Consider the following 5,956-nt stretch of genomic DNA (forward strand, 5'->3'; position numbering starts at 1 on the left):
AAGGAACAAGAATACGTTAGAGAAATGAGAAATGAAACTCACATCCTTTCATATTGTATGATTATGCAGTTAAGAAACCCAAGAGAATCAACCAGAAAACTATTTTTAAATGATAGGAAACTATTGTAAGGAAGAGAGTTGTAAAATTAATTTATAAAAATCAGTAGTTTTGCTATACACAAATAATACTTGAATAGACCACAAAAAACTCTTTTTAAGATTTAATTTACAATAGTAACAAAAAGATAAAATATCTGTGACTAGAATTTAAAGAAATACATAGGGTGTATATCTGTAAAGTTTAGAGAAAACTCTAAAACTCTAGGAAATTATTTAATCAATAAAATAAATATCATAGTTACAGAAAAGAAGATTCAGTTGTAAAAATGTCAATTTTCCCTTAAATTGACAAATCAATTTAATGCAATAGCATTCCAAGTACAAACAGGATTTCTTTGGAACTTGATAAAATAATGTTAGAATGCATCTGGAAAATGTACATGTGAGAATGGCCAGAAAAATTGCTACTAGATAGTAAAATGAATTATATAACTATTTAATTTAAATGTGTGGTCCTGGTTCTAGAAAAGACTACAAAAAATTCATAAATTGACCCAAGTACTTCAGGATGTTTTAGTATTAGTATAGGATAAGTCTGGAGTTTTAAATAAACAAAACCAGCAGGAAAACAATTTCACAAATAAGTTGCATTACATCATCTGGCTAGCCATTTGAAGAAATAAGTAAAAATACAGTCATGCAGTGCGTAATGACATTTCAATCAACAACAGACAGCTTACAATGGTGGTCCCATAATATTATAATACTGTATTTTACTGTACCTTTTCTTTGTTTAGATATGATTAGATACACAAATACCATTGTGTTACAATTGCCTACAATATTCAGTACAGTAATATGCTGTACAGGTTTGTAGCCCAGGAGCAATAAGCTATGCCATATAGCCTAGATGCATAGAAGGCTATACCATTTCGGTTTGTGCAAGTACACTCTATGATGTTTACACGATGACAGAATCACTGAACAATGCATTTCTCAGAGTGTATTCCTGTCTTTATGTGATGCATAACTGTAGCTGATTGCCTCATTCCTTATATCGAAATTAAATTTCCAGGAAAATCAAAGTTTGTAATATAAAATTGAAATGAAGTAAGTCTCTGGACTAAAAGAGGAGATAATTTTTTAAATAATTTTAAATCGAAGAAGTTTCATTTAACCATGTTGCAAAGATCAGAATTCAAAAGGAAAAGGATTGATAAATTTGAAATCAAACAATGCAAACCTCACTGCATAGCACACAAAGTAATTATCACACCAATGTTAAGGGACAACTGACAAACTGAAAAGTAATTTGCAATACATGCATCAGACAAAGGGCTGGTTTCCTTAATAAACAAAGACCTCCCAGAAATAAAATGTTCTAGAAAATCAATCAACCTAACAGAAAAATTCACAAAGGAAATGAACTGACAGTTTATAGGGAAAAAATATACATGCAAATAATTGTTTGAAAAATGCTAAACCCTACCCATAAAAACACACAGAACTGCAGGAGTTATCAATGTCCACTATCACAGTGGCAAAGGCTTAAAACTTAATAAAACTTTGGATAAAAGTATGGGAAAATCAGTGTTCTTGCACAATCTTGTTAGAAGCGAGTTTGACTTGGTGAAATTTACTTGGAGGTCAATTTGTCAATCACGATCAAAAAAGTAAAGTGAATATATACATTTTGACCCAAACTTTACTTCTAGTGGTTTATCTTTTTCTTTTTTTCTCTTTTGAGATGGAGTCTTGCTGTGTCACCAGGCTGGAGTGCAGTGGCACCTTCTCAGCTCACTGCAACCTCTGTCTCCTGGGTTCAAGCGATTCTCAGGCTTGAGCCTCCCGAGTAGCTGGGATTACAGTGGGATTACAGGCACATGTCACTGCACCCAGCTAATTTTTTTTTTTTTTTTTTTTTTTTTTTTTAGTAGAGATGGGGTTTCACCATGTTGGCCAGGATGGTCTCGATCTCCTGACTTCGTGATCCGCCCACCTCAGCCTCTCAAAGTACTGGGATTACAGGCTTGAGCCACCGTGCCTGACCTAGTGGTTTATCTTTAATCCACATACATGCTTAGACATATGAGCGCAAGCTTTATTTGAGATAGAAAAAAAAACAAAATTGTAAACATTTAAATATCCATTAAGAGAGAACTTATTAATAAATTATGATACAGTTATGAAAATGTCATGGATTTCTATGAACTATTTTGGAAATACGTCTTTAACTTTTATTTTAAGTTCAGGGGTAACTGTGCAGGATGTGCAGGTTTGTTACATAGGTAAATGTGTGTCATAGGGGGTTGTTGTACAGATTATTTCATCACCCAGGTATTAAGCCTAGTATTCATTAGTTACTTTTCCTGATCTTCTCCCTCCTCCCACTCTCCACCCTCCAATAAGCCCCAATGTGTGTTGTTCCCCTCTATGTATCCATGTGTTCTTATCATGGAAATATTCCTTAAGTGTAAGAAGAGAAAAGGTACAAAACTGTATGATTTCATTTATGTAGAAAAGTATGTGCGTGTGTGTTTTGTGTGTATTGATACTTGTTTATACCTAAGCATTCTTAGAAGAATACTAAAGGAACTGTTAACATTGGATACCATTAATTATATTGGAGGTAGAGGAGAGAAACTGTTTTTTCATTTATATCCCTTTCTCCTATTGATAATTTCACCAAGTGGATATATTACATTTATAATTTTAAATATCCAGCCTGAAATTTAGGACAATTCAGTGTTGCCTAAGACTGCTGATCCTCCACCCCCACACACGGTTGAGTTAGGAGATTCCTCTCTTTCAGAGCATTACCCACAGTGAATTGTAACTAGTTACTTACATGTATGTTTCTCCTACCAGCCTGTGCATTCATTGAAGGCAGGCATACGTTTTATTCATTTTTGTGTCACCTTCACTTAGCATAGCATCTGGCACATTGAAGAGGGGCAATATGTGTTTGATAAGTGAACGAGAATGAATGAATGAAGCTTTTCCATTTCCACCATCCACATTCAATCTCTCCCTCCTGTGAACTCCTACAGCACTCTGCAGCTCCAAAAATACTTGGCTCACTTCCCCTTAGGAATGTTTTACGAACCCTCCACTAGACTCCATAAGAACAAAGAAAATGTCATTGTCATACCCATCTCCAGCCCAGCACCAAGCATGCTATCTGGCCCCACACAAAGCCCAGAAGTATCTGTTGAGTTGAACTGAAAACACCAACACTGTTAACATAAAAATAGGTTCTGTCCTAGGAAAATCGTTCTCCTGGTTCCAAAAAGAAATGAGTTCAGTCTTGCCAAGTCTGTTTTAGCAGAATAAAGTCCCATAGCTAATGACAGCCTTTAACTATTGGAAATGTAAAGCCACATTTTTTTTTCATATGGTAATGCAACAAAGAGGTAAGAAGCGTTTGTTTTTAAGTATCTAATCATTTCTTATTTTTTGCAGCAGGCGAGAGAACATGACAAAAGGCAATCGTACCACAGTGACCGAATTTGTCCTCATGGGATTCACAGACCGTCCTGAGCTGCAGCTCCCCCTCTCTGTGGTATTCCTTGTCATTTATCTCATCACCCTGGTAGGAAACCTTGGCATGATCCTGCTGATCAGAGCAGACTCGCGGCTCCACACCCCCATGTACTACTTCCTCAGTCACCTGGCATTCATTGATCTGTGTTACTCATCTTCCATTGGGCCCAAGATGCTGCAAAATTTATTGGTGAAGAAAAAAACCATCTCCTTTTCAGGCTGTTTTGCTCAGCTGTACTTCTCTGGTGCTTTTGCCACTACAGGATGCTTCCTCTTGCCCACAATGGCTTACGACCGCTACATGGCCATCTGCAACCCCGATTTACACAGCTATTATGACGCAGCGGGTCTGCAGGGAGTTAGTGATAGGGGTCTATACTTATGGCTTCCGAAACTCTGTGATACAGACAGCTCTGACGTTTCAGCTGTCCTTCTGCGACTCCAGCGTCACCCACCACTTCTACTGTGCTGACCCCCCTCTCCTGGCCCTCTCCTGCTCTGACACCCACAACAAAGAAAAGCAGCTCATGATCTTCTCTGCAGTAAATCTCACTGGGTCCCTCCTTACCATCTTCATCTCCTACATTTACATCCTCTTTTCCATTATAAAAATCCAGTCTTCCGAGGGCAAGTGCAAAGCATTTTCCACCCATGCCTCCCACCTCACTGTCGTCACCATCTTTTATGGCACACTGTTTTTCATGTACCTGCAGCAACCAAAAGCGGGGAATTCATGGAAGCCAAACAAAGAAGTCTCTGTGTTTTATAGTCTTGTAATTCCCATGCTTAACTCTCTTATCTATCGCCTGAGAAACACAGAAGTAAAGGATGCCCTGAAAAAAATGCTAGAGGGCAAAGAGTTATAGTGAGTGAGTTAATGGAATGCAGCATATTGAAAGTTCGATATATTGACAAGGTAATGTCTCTAATTAAGTTTAGATTTAGCAGGCCAACTGCTGTCCAATCAGGAAGCAAACAGTAATCCAGTTTGGGAATTTTAATGACCAAAGTACTGGGTCACTTATTTAACATAGTAATGTTTAATCCAATTATCATGAACTATCAAAATTGACTTACAAGCTAGAATGTCAATAACTGTGTCCTTCATGTGCTGAAGAAGAAATGGCTTACTACCAATTAAATAATAATATAAGCTCTAAATTAAAAAAGATCCTGAAAAGCAACATTCTGGGTGAAACTATAATTTAACAAAGCTGGGTACAAAACCCACACATGAAAATCGATGTTATGAGAAACACTTTTCAGTTTACAACAGGCTGTATTGTAGAGAGTAATTTGTTAGTCTTAGAACATATTTCTTCATAACACTTTGCTACAGACGGTGATTAAGTTTCAAGACCAGCTTACAAAAACCTTATTAATCCAAATGTAATTGAAATACTGCATGCTTTAAATAAACAATAGAAAATATAGTATTGCAGCAACAGTGGGGGAAGAAAAGAACAAAAAAAAAACACTGGGATTCAATTAGATGGGGGGGTTGTTTAGAAAAGAAAGTTTAATTAAAAGAGATAAAGAGAAGGTTTAGGAAACTTTTAGAGATGTTAAAAATAGTCATTTTTTCAACAGCCAGGGTTCAATTTTTCTAGTCTCTGGAAAGTGGAGCCATAGTGAGTTTTTTGGGAGGGGGTGAGGGGTGAGTAGGGAGAAAAAGGAATGGAAAGAGGGAGCATTTGGGGAAGTAATCAGGCCTGGGTATGTGTGAATGTTTCTAAGAAATAAAATTATTGTCTTAATTAATTTGAATGATCTAGAGAAATACTTTAGTTTTGCAAAACTAAAGTTCCATGTTCTTTATTTTTGTTTTCACAGATCCAGCATTCCAATTTCTTGGAAATAAGGCTATATGAATTATTGGTGTTTTGGGGGATAGGTGAAAGAAAAATCTCTTAATTTTTTTTCATTTAGGCAAAAATATGAGCACTCTTTGTTTTGGGGTTTTTTTGTTTGTTTGTTTTTTGTTTTTTTGAGATGGAGTCTCACTCTGTCACCCAGCCTGCAGTGCAGTGGCACAATCTTGGCTCACTGCAACCTCTGCCTCCTGGGTTCAAGTGATCTTCCTCAGCCTCCTGAGTAGCTGGGACTACAGGCGTGCGCCACCACGCCCGGCTAATTTTTGTACTTTTAGTAGAGACAGGGTTTCACCATATTGGGCAGGCTGGTCTCGAACTCCTGACCTCGTGATCCATCCACCTCGGCCTCCCAAAGTGCTGGGATTACAGGCGTGAGCCACTGCGCCCAGCCAAGCACTCTACCGTTTTTCTAAGCCTCGATTCCAATATTTCTTTCAAAATAATTCTTAAGGCAAACAAATCTGCCATAAAAATGTTTA

At 37.2% G+C, this 5,956-nt stretch overlaps 1 pseudogene; it reads left to right on the top strand.

The window, feature by feature from the left end:
- The first annotated feature begins 3,526 nt into the window (after positions 1 to 3,526).
- LOC466432 (olfactory receptor 8U9-like) lies at positions 3,527 to 4,566 on the top strand (annotated as a pseudogene).
- Positions 4,567 to 5,956: the final 1,390 nt, after the last annotated feature.

This window comes from Pan troglodytes, chromosome 9, assembly GCF_028858775.2.
Source record: "Pan troglodytes isolate AG18354 chromosome 9, NHGRI_mPanTro3-v2.0_pri, whole genome shotgun sequence".
Classification (NCBI taxonomy): domain Eukaryota; kingdom Metazoa; phylum Chordata; class Mammalia; order Primates; family Hominidae; genus Pan; species Pan troglodytes.